A 12,021-nucleotide genomic window follows, 5' to 3' on the forward strand; every position below is an offset into this window, starting at 1 on the left:
AGCCCTCTGTATTTTAGTGATGGCGGCAGTAGGTTAGCGAATGACCCACGGCGACCCACTGAATACCAGACACAGACTCAAGTGTAAATAAAGGTCTGGTATTTATTCACAGTTGTGACACCACAACAAGGACACATTTTGTTCGGAGGTGTAGCTCAGTGTGCCTTGAACAGAAACAGACTTTACACCGAGTTCGACCCAAACTCCGCTGACAGATTCAACCTCTACACTTCAAAACGGTTGCTCACGACTGGGAAACAGGATTTGACTCGTAGTCGCTTTCTACATTTTCAAGAATCAAGCGATCAAAATAGAATTAGAGATAGAAAATAGAACAGCTCAACACCTAAATCTATTTAGATCCATTTTTTCTTCTTGTGCAAACACTGTGAAATGCAGTTTTTGTTCCACAAGTAAGGTTGATAACTCCATTAGTACGTAATTTAGGATAATTTTAAACAGATGCCCCCAACCTGCCAAAAACTACATGCACGCTTAAACAATATACAGAGTTTACACTGTATTGGAAATTTGAACATGCTGAGGAATGGACGTCATTTGGGCGAGAGCAAAAAGAAAACAGCGACAAGGCTTGTTTCTTTATGATCCTAGCGTAATGTTTGATTTTACTGGTTAATCCGGGAGAGTAAACATGAAGCGGAGGCAGCTCTGCACACTCATATTCAGGTCAAATAGTTGACAAAAGGGGTATCACACATTTTATTGCATGAATATGCTACTGATGGGAACGGCTGCACGAGACATTTATAGTTGTTATCACTCACATTTATTGAGAAAAGCATAAACTCATCAGTGCAAAATATGAAACATTAAAAAAGAGGATGCTGAAATACACGACACAGTGTCAGTACTGCACAGTGATCAGAATTTGGAAGAAAAGCCTTTAACACATCAACACACTCGATGTGCAGTGCAAAAAAAAAAAAAAAAGAATCCAATCCACATTTACAGAATACAAAGAGTCCAGCGTACTATGAGGTTGGACAAGTGTCCACTAATAAAAAGTCTTAATTTTGTGGCCCTTTAATAAATGTTTTATTTTCTCAGTAACTGTTCATAGTTCACAGAGCAAAATTGACTCAACAACAAGTCAGGTAACAAAGGATAGGTACAAGATCACCAAGATTAGAATCAGACACAGATGTTAAAGGGGAACTACTGTTTTTTACAACCTGGACTTTATTTCTGGTATAAAATACGGTTGTTTACTCGCCCATATAACTTGTGTGTAATTCGTATTCCTTCGGGAGATAATTAGATCTGCATAGATCCATGTAGTGGGAGTGACTGGGGCACCGAAACGCAGCCTCTAAATAACGTATTATCTGCCGCGAAACTCGTTCATTTCACCAATATGTTGTTATCGTACGCTAGTGGAGTTAGCTGTTATCATCATCTGGGGTCTGTAGATTGACTTACAGACCCTGGATGATATCTTCTGACCTGGATGATGTCGTCTCTGAGTGCCGGTCAGCTTGTTTACCTGTAATTTACTACTGCTATGGTTCGTCCACAATCTCAGAATCAGAAAAATATTCAGCCATGTTGCAAAAAAACTAGCAGTAGCAAATTATCCGTATTGGTTGTAAAAAACAGTAGTTCCCCTTTAAGTCAAGTGCCCAAGGAGAATATCGTTGAATTTGCCAAAGGATAGTTGCCACACCAAACTGGCTGCTGGCTGTGATCGTTGCCCACTTGTCACATCCCAGTTGGCAGCTTTTCAAACAATTCAGCACGTTGAATTACACTGCAGTTTGCTTCTCATTTACGCACAAACACACACACGCTGCATAGTTATCATGCAAGGTCTATGTGATGTCATGGAATTGCATATAAACACCATGGGACTTCCAAGCTCATTTTATGGGATGGTTTGAGTTTGGGTTTAAGAAGACAGAGGTAGACAGCCCCTCATCCAGACTACACAAGGTGAAACGAGACAACAAAACCCGCAACATGCATAGCGGTAACACGCAACATGGCATCGCCGTTAGATGATACCTTGCTGTGCGAGATTTTAACCGACCCCGTGATTAACGGCCAATTATTGTAGAATTAGAGCCACAGCCACAGAAAGGTTGGTGTTCTGCCTCCAACAAGCTGCATTTCTTGCACGCTTTCACAAATTAATCACATAAAGTGAGGCATTCTTTTGCTGCCAATTTGTTTTAAAGATAATTTCCAAAAGTGGAAAATTTTCTCCTCCATAAAAGTAAATTGTGAAGGTGCTGGTGCGAACATTAAGTAGTCTAACGGACCCACCAACAAGTCTTCACTACTTTCCGGTTTTCATACAAAGAAGGCAACATTAAAACTCCACATAAATCCTACCTCTGAGGTGATGGAGGAAAAGAAACCTCAATGCATTAAGGCAGAATCACCAAGCCCTTAATTATTCCTCAGCACACTCCAGAAGTGAGTGCGTTAGCAGTGGTTTGGAGTAGCATCACCACCTTGTGCGTGTGTGTTTCAGTCTTATGGTGTGCACAGACAGATGGAACAAGCCCGAGGCAGAGCACATTAAACCTCCAGAGTCCTGCTGGGAAGAGGAGGAAAAGACCCAGCGTTATCCTAAACTCTTTGGGGAGACACATCACCGTGCACACACACTTAAAAATCTGGCCTCACGTTAACTAAATGATGGCTCTCCTTTAATGCCGAGGGCTTTTCCAACCTCAAATATCCAGCAAAACAACCTCCTCTAAGTGCTTCTGCTCTAATCTAAAGTATGACATTCTGCTCATGTCCTACAGTTTAGCACATGACCGGAAAGTAGACGTAGCCATGCTTATCTCTCACTGTGCTGCTTAATTACATATTCTGCAATTTTTCCCCCCCTCCAAGAGTGCTGGTTAAATTGCGGCGATGGCACGATGTCGGGTTTTAACGTTCCAACCAAAACACTGCACTGGCTCTGTACCTCAGACTGCCAGAGGTTACGTATCCCCGATCAGATGACACAACCAGTGCATGCAAGATTGAATATAACATTTATTCTAATTCATTCCATGCGTGATGTCTGCGTGTTGGGGCTGCTATTACAACTGAAATGGCAAGAAAGAAATGACAAACGTCCTCAGCATCAAGAAGTTGGGACAGAGAGAAATTCTGCCGACGGAACAGAAAATTTAATTTGTCTATAAGACATATTAAAAAGACAATTCTTGGATTTTACTTTCTTCAAGATGTACTAATGCTGTTTTTCATTTTTGTTTGAGTTGTTCCTAAACTGTTTTTGTGTGTGTGCCTGCGTCAGGCTGAATCCCTACCATCAAGGAGTGTCATTGCTATGGGGTGGGGGTGTCCGGTCTGGTCTGGTCTGGTCTAGGTGGGTGGTACATGTCTAAGTAACATCCACACGAATGACAGATCCAGAGGTTTCCCAGCAGAACATTGTACTGTCACAAGATGTTCAACGTTACTCATTTCTCCTCCGGTCATAATGTTGTGGCTGATTGGTGCATTTTCCTATTCAATGGATAATTAAATGTTTGATGTTTAAATGTCATAAAATGATCTGGAGTTGGCAACTAATCAAGCCCCAGCAGTGATCTAGCCGGCCAATCAAAATTGTTAGGGGAGGCTTTACATAGTTACGGACAGAGGAGTCACAACAACATCATCTGAGCGCAGTGGAGTTGAATTTGTTTACAATAAAAAGACTCCGATTGGTTGTAGGACTATCCAATTGTTCGCAGAGGTATTTTTTTTTCTCTGTATTGGTTGAAAATCTAAATGGTGTGTTACCAGACTCCTATTCTGAGAAGCTTCTCCAGGCTACCAAGATGTACCTGTCATGTATCTAAGAAACTGACAGATGACCGTGGAAAACTGGTGCCGCTTTGAAGGTAACTGCTGGCTACATTAAATAACATCTTGAATAATTATCACTTTTATGCATGCACACGACTGTATGGAAGGCAAGGTTCATACTTTTGTAGGAAATGCATTTTTCATGGAATTCATTCTCCTTGTCGTGCCGAAGTTCGTGCTCCATTCAGTGCATTACTCTGCTGACGCACGCACACATGGAGTGTATAGATATGTTTACTGACACAACCTCTTTCTGTATCTAATATATATATATTCCCTGATTATAAGAGCGCCAGTATTTGTCTTTGTTTCTGTGCATCAAGAGACAGACGGAGTCGCATTCTTTGTATATATGGCAGTAAACTAAACAAATGGACAGATGCATTATGCTTCTACACTCTCCAGATTATCCACAAAGTGAAGGGATAAAATGAGCTCCACATGGGACACCCTGCTTTCTCCTGCGCAGCTACACACACACACAAACACTGAGATTTTCCCTCCGTCTCCGACATCTGTGTCTACGGCTCTAATGCCGCTCCGCTTCTGAGCTCCCTGTGCAGTCGAGGCACTAATAGGCCAATCAGACGACTTCTGGGGCCTCTGATTCGTGTTGTCCTGAGCAAACCGGCGGAGATTTCTCCGGTCAGTGGATGAACTCATGACACTTACCATCTTTGTCAATTCCACAGGGTTGTTGCGGCTGGATTTTGCGTGTGAACGTGTAAATTGATTCAGACGACAACTCTGACCCATCTCAAGGGGCTAAAAAACAAAAATATATCTTGGACATGTGTTGCTTGTTTCATCTGTTTTTGCTTCATTTCTTGCATGCCTTGTAGGTTGGACATAAAAATAAAAACAAAAACCTCATTTTTATTTTGCAATATAACTTTTTGTCTCCTTTGTTGAGGACAAACGCAAGAATGCAAAGCTAGTGTCACCCAGAAGACTGATGTGTTCAAAGTTCATTTTCGTGGCACTGAAGGACAACCAGTCGAAAGAAAAGGAAGACTGCTAGATTGGGGAAACTTGACTCCAACATTATTTGATCCCTTTCATCCTCTTCATGCCCTCAAAGACAAAAATGGATGGACTCTTTTTGGACAAAGAGGGGAGGAAAGCCGTCATTGCCACCTCGTCTAGGCAGTGTCTGACGCGGCCATTTGAACCTGAGGTTGGGGCATAAATCTCCACCCTCGGGCCAGCCTTGACATTCTTTTCCCAGATGGTGCCTCCCCTGCTGTGGAGCCTGTCCCAAAGGGGCCTGGCATTTCAGAACGACCCATCCATCACAGGAGAACCAGGCCCCCCTCATTCAGGGAGCAGAGGCCCCCGTAGGGCGCACCTGCCCTCATGTTTTCACCTTGTGGCTAAAACAACCACAGCCTCCTCCCCTCCATGAAGCGCTGCTTTCCTGAGGGGTTAGAGGTCATTTTAGGGTGTGAGACAACTTTGCATGTCCAGAGACACTCTTTAAATGTGACATTCACACTAGGGACTGTGGTTAAATCTATTAGGGCTCATATTACAGGCAGGTCAGAGGTTGAGACATTATTAATGTTAACAGAAGGCCACATCGGCTACAAAAGAAACAGAAATATGAAAGTAATCAGTAATGACAGTCGAACTAATTGCACATAAAAAAAAATAAGACAATGAAAGTTCAAATAAATGCTACAGTGTGAAACAACAAGAGAAGACGGTATTTTATAAAATAAAACAAGGAAAGCTGCAAAGCTTGGGTCAAGAGAAAGAAAAAAAGAGCGCTACTTCTTTACTTCAAACAGCTTTCGTACAAAAGACTCGGAACTTGTCCCATTTTTGGTCCATCTGTTTTATATATTGCAGCCAAAAAACATCGCTGATTTGATTGGACCCAAATGTGGCGCTCGAGGCTCCCACATACATCGAAAGCCTGTTTGACCCTCCTTGTCCTGCCCTCCACCAGCAGAGCCCCTTTCCCTCTCCCCACTGGTCTCATTCAAGGGGCTCCAGGCCTGACTCTGTGTGTGAGTGTATATATATCTATATGTGTGTGGGAACGGGGGAGACTTATCCCTGCTTTTTGGGCTTGAATACTCATGATTTCCATACACATATCTGTAGACTTAAAAGGTGTCTGACGATTTTGTAGATTTATGTCAGTTACAACAGTCAGATGAATCTCTTTTCATATTTTAAAATAGTCTCTTATCCAACAAGACTAATGCCAGCACTTTAAGTAGGCTGGTACGTTCTAGTACACAATACTGCAACTTCTAAATTTCATCCTCTGGGGTACTGGGACTTTTCCCATCGTGCCTGGAGTGCTGTTCACCCATGGGGTGCACTATGCTCAGCTCAGCTCTTTGTGGTCACGCTGGCATTGCGTGACTCTCTTGTTTAGTTTTGCAAAAGTGTGACATCTCACGCCAATTCCCATTTCAGCTGTGATGCCTTCACTGCACCACACACCAAAGTTTAATTTAAAAAACTTAGTTTAAGTAGTTTACATAGTTTGAACAATGAAAACTGAACACTGAGTGATGAATAGGTTCATAATTTGCGCAACACATAAAGTTTGTTGAATAAATCTACATTGTGAACACCAGCTTTATCTTCTAGTACATTTTATTTACATTTCTGAAACACAACAGGTGAATGCGGGGTTTTTCTTCACACTTAAATGCACTGTGTAATGATGTGAGAGACAAAACAGCCAAGCGTGAACACCCACGGTGACGCCGAGGCACAGCTGGAGTGTTGATCTTAGATTGTCATCCATGTTAAAATGTACATTTTCTTCCCTGCAAGTGTGAAACCAGCCCTAGAGTTTTCAGACATGCTAGCACCTCTGTGAAGCTGCGCTGAGGCACAATGGCGTTGTTAGCCTAATGCCGACACCAACATGCCGACATCTGCATAATGACAATGCTAAACATGCTGGTGTAGTGTTGACTAATGTGTGGTTTATGTGTCAATTTGACGCCGTAGCAACAGCGACAGCCCAGACGCTACCCAGACCCTAATGGCGTAGCCTGACGTGCACCTCCCCAGAAATGTAATTACGCAGACCGCAAGAGCTGCGATTGGTCCTTTTGGTAGTAGCATATTTCCGCTTTAGTATTTCCAGTTGCTTCTCTATCTCCGTAATTTTCGGATTGATTGTTTTGGATCAATAAAGGCAGAACACATTGACATTAACACAAGGTTAACTGACAAGAAACATTTGTAAGGCACGTCTTCGGGAAGAATTTCAGGGAAACTTTCAGTCACCAGTGTTGAATATGAAGCAGGAAGTAAAAACTAAACTTAACCCAACTGACAAGAAAGACAAAGTGCTGACTAGCATTTGTGTGTTGTTTTTACAGACTGAGCCGGACTGACAAGCGCACAAGTTTAATTGGCCCGCACAGGCGTAGGCTATTCATGGGTTTCACCAGGTCCCTTTCCACAGGTGTTTAAAATCAAGCACCTAGATTATGAATGTAGACTGCATGGTGCTTGATTAAAACACCTGTGGAAAGGGACCTGATGAAACCCATGAATACATACGTAGGTTACGGCGTCTAGTCTCGCAGAGGCATAAACCAAACTTTACACTCACAACAGCTGAGGATAATACCTCAGTTGTTAAGGTATTTTGGTCATAAAACAAAATACTCAAAGTTTAAAATAATCAGTTCAAAGTTTCGGTCGCAGATTGCGTTAGAGGGAAGTAGGACCGAAAGTCAGACACACACCAGGAAGCAAGTTCAGTTAAAGGAAGCCATGGCAGGAAGGTAAGAAAAGACAAGGCAGAAAGAGGTAGGATTATTCAAGAACCAAAAACTACATGGAGGAAATTCAGGGTAGCCGAGCAGAAACACCAAGAAACACAAGGGTGAGTGAATAGACAGGTCTTTAAATACACGCACAGGCTCATAGGGTAACAAGGGACAGGTGAAACTAATGAGGGTAGGATTGATTTTAGAGGATTCATCCTCCAAAGAAAATAGATGTCTACACCAGATTTCACAGCATGACATAATTTGTAAGCACCTTTCACATGCTTTTTTTTTTTTTTTAAACAGCTGTCATCATTTTTGTACATATGGTGTATTGTTCCATTTATTTTTTGTTTCTTTAAAAGTGTCTGCACATCACGCTGCCCACATGTGCTTTAAAGTGTCCCTCCCGGGGACAAATAAAGTTTTCTGAAATATGACTTCAGAGTACATCATTAGTATACAAGAATCTTGCAGAAGATCATGGATAAACTAAAGCTTTATAAAATACTCTTTGGTTTTAATCTACAGAAAAGATGATTCAGTTTCCTATAAACACTACATGTTGCTGTTTAAAACCAGTTTAAGTAGTTTTCAGATAAATGCAGTGGAGTGGAAAGTATATTTTTCTTCAAAATAAAGCAGAGGAAAAGTATAAAGTAAAAGTTATGTTGGTTCATAAAATGAATGTAAAACAAGTGGTTTTGGATTGAAAAGCCTGTACTTGCCTAAAGACATAAAAAAAAGCCTTGATAAGACACAACACAGCAAGAAACAATCCAGCCTCTACATGCTGCACACTTCCCCTCCTCAAACTCTTGTTCTCCGCTGAGCTATCCCACATCATGTCTGCGTTAATTTCCATCAGGAGCAGGCGCAGCGAGGCACTCTGGCATACGTCGCCCCACACACTTGTCAAACATCTGAAAAGCATAGAAAGGATGTTCCACATGTTTCTGATCAAAACAGAGGTAAGCCTTGGTCACAGAGTGCAGTTTACTTGTTCTGTGATGAATTCTTTATGTAAATTGAGTCGCTATCTTTTTGTTAACATTATGAATGTCTGTGGGAAACGGCTCTATTATAAATACATTCTAAAAGGGGTCCTCGTTGTTAATGAATCATGATGGTTAACTCTTCTTTCTTCTGCTGTCAAAATGTGCCCCCTTTTTTTGGTGTTGGGGGGGAAAAAAAAAAAAAAAGATTTTTGGATTGCTTCCAGCTTGCAAATGAAGCATAAAGCATGCTCTCAGTGTGACAATGTTTATGTAATCTTTCGGCAACACAGCTCAGACGAACGTACGGATTTATGGAAACACATCAAGACGCTGCACATGTGTTTGATTGCATGAAGTCAAAGGGCCTCGTGGTGATTTATGATAGTGAGGATGGTGATTTCTGTGTTGGCCACAATCCACCTGATAGAGCTAAACAATGTCTGAGGTCAGCTTCTCTAGAAAAACTAAACATAACACTGCGCTGATAAGAAGCTTTAACTACTGACTGTTTTACAATTAAGACACATATAAGAGTTTGAATCAGTTTAACGCAGTTTGGGATCTGTGTCTTCTGTTATGTGTCTATTTATACATAACGGCATCTTCCTGGCTATTATCTTTCATAAATCACTTGCACAAATTCTCCATTGAAAGACCAGACAGATCCTGGTGACCCTGGTGATTTTGGGTTTAGATATATAAAAATGAGTCTGTTGATTTAGTCTCTTTCAGTGCACAGTACCAAACAGCTCCATGTGCAAAAAACCAGAGGCGCTGCCTTCAGAGGTTTATATACTCCAGCTCCACTGACGATCAAATGAAGTTCAGGTGTGGCTGACCTACGCATTCAGAGAGAGATGTGGCAACTGAAACGCCAAGAAAGAGACAGCTTTTTATACAAAAACAAAAGTACTGATACCCAGCTGTACACAATGATGCTTGGTCCGTCTGATGAGCATTTCATAATTTCTCCAATTTACCGACTGACACAAAGTTATGGGCAGGAAAGATGAGACGCAAGACCACAAGGACTGAAAAAAGTAGACAAAGATGAAGAAACAAAAACTTTGTTTCCTCAAGCTGCTCCTTGAGTTTGGCTCCGAAAGCGAGTCCATCCCCGTATAACCCCATCTTAAAATCATAGAGTGTATATAGATACCTTTTTTTTTATAAAGTCTATGCTTAAAATGCTCAAATTAACAGCAGCAATAAACATGTTTGCAGCCCGGAACAAAAAATTGTTTTGGTCTCCAGGGACATTCATGTTAACAATACAGATAAATTATATAAATCATCACAATTTCTTACATTATATTAATGCTTAAAGTTATGCATAATTAATAATTAGCTTTAGTGACAAGAGATATAGAAGATAATCTTCCTCGCCACTTGATACCGTACAAACAGTTTTCCAAAATTGCATCCCATGTTGGTTTACCGCAACCTTTCTATGACCTGCAGTTAAACGGAACATATACGTCTTTTTTTTTCTTTAAACTGATATATGGAAAGAATGCAAAGCCTTTTCAAAGACACAGCCGATTATTTTCCTTCCAGAAAACAGAGTGTTGTTTCAATTTTCCAGTCTGAGTTCAGTCTATAATGTATTCCATCTTTCAAGCAAAAAAAACAAATATTAAAAAAACAACTTTCTCAGTGCTCTTGAATGCTAGCCTTAAATGCGACAGGTGGAATACGTAATGAATATCTCGTGCTACAAATCGTTATCACGGACACACAGCTTCTTTCCCAATCCAACAGCACAGTCCAATGTGTTTCTGGCACGAAAACATAAAAGACCCAGATCAGACTGTTATAATTACATTCAATTAGATTTTACAATTGTCTATGTTAAAACTTCCAGTTTAACTAAACACAAATGTTTACATGAGGTACACGTATAAACACAAAAGAAATATGTGTACCAGACTTCTGTGTGTTGTTGTGTAGTCCATCAAATTATATATTTATTTTTATTTTTTCCAGAGGATGAATTAGCAGCACATCAAAACCTGTTACACAGGATACGTTTTAAAGCAATTTATTATAGCATCAGCTGTCACCCCGACTGCACCTTCCCCGCTCCACAGCTGAATGTAACCTACATTCCTCCAGTGCATCATACAGCCTCAGGTCCCACTCTGATACAAGCCAGAAACCGCAATGCAGAACTTGTTTAGAGGCCCGTACATATCTCAGAATGCAAATAGAGATAAATATGAAATTCAAGCCAGCAAGAGAACACAGCTGTGCTTTATTTGTCGCAATGCCGCTTCTTCCAATTGGCTATCAGACATGAGTATCAGATGTTGATCTTTTCTTCTTGTTCTACAGGAAAACCTGATTCAGAGGGAACGCCATGAACCTGACAGCTGGGGATCTAATACAGATGGCTGTGCATTATGGTTGAGGTAAAATGTAATTATTTTCCTCAAGTTAATTTATTAATAAGCTACCTATTCGTACAAGTGCCTGCATTTGTTAGACACAAACAAGAGATTTCTCAACAGCCATCGATCCAGTTGAATGCATCAGAAGTAAAGACTTTTTATGAAGTAACGTATTCCTTAAATCGTCAATTACGATTCACGCAAGGCTTCACACTGCAGTTGTTTTTCATCAGACAATATGCTCTTAATTTAGGTTCCAAACATTTACAGACCACGTCTTTGTGCATCAGGAACAGCTTGCACAATATCAGTGCAATATCATCAGCACTGCACTACAATCATGTTTTTTTTTTTTTTTTTGGAAAGTATAAAATGAGTCAGTTGTTAATTTGACTGTGTTTGTCAGATTCAAAGACCTCCCAGGTGTTCTAAGAACCCCGAGCTCACGGGACGTCAACTGGTTTGCAGTTGCTTGATTAAATGAACTATTCCTCAGACAAATATGCTCATCTGCAGCGTAGTTCAGCTGACTAGATGAGGGCCTCGTGATGAGGCCTGCTTTATTGCCAAATCTTATGGCCAGTCCGTCTTGACGAGGCTCACCGCGTTGGGGCTGCAGTATGCTTGTTTGTACCGAATGCCATCCCAGCATGCTTCAAGACAAAACAGTTTGTAGCTCTTCTTGGACACACTCTAAGGTGTAAAGATAACTAGTGCTTATGACGAGAATTTGTGCAGTCCTAGCTCATCTGGTTTCCCTCGTCATCGGGTGAGAGGCGGGGTACATCCTGGACAGGTCGCCAGTCTATCGCAGGGCTAACACAGAGAGACAGACAACCATTCACACTCACACTCTCACCTACGGCCAATTTAGAATCACCAATTAACCTAACGAGCATGTTAGGAAGCATGGGAAGAAGCTGGAGCACCCAGAGGGAACCCACACAGACACAGAGAAAACATGCAAACTCCACACAGAAAGGCCCCAGTCGACCTGGATTCGAAATGCCAAAGAATCTTGAGACTTCCTGACCTTTCTTAACAAATTAA

This window comes from Chelon labrosus, assembly GCF_963514085.1.
Source record: "Chelon labrosus genome assembly, chromosome: 2".
Taxonomy (NCBI): Eukaryota; Metazoa; Chordata; class Actinopteri; order Mugiliformes; family Mugilidae; genus Chelon; species Chelon labrosus.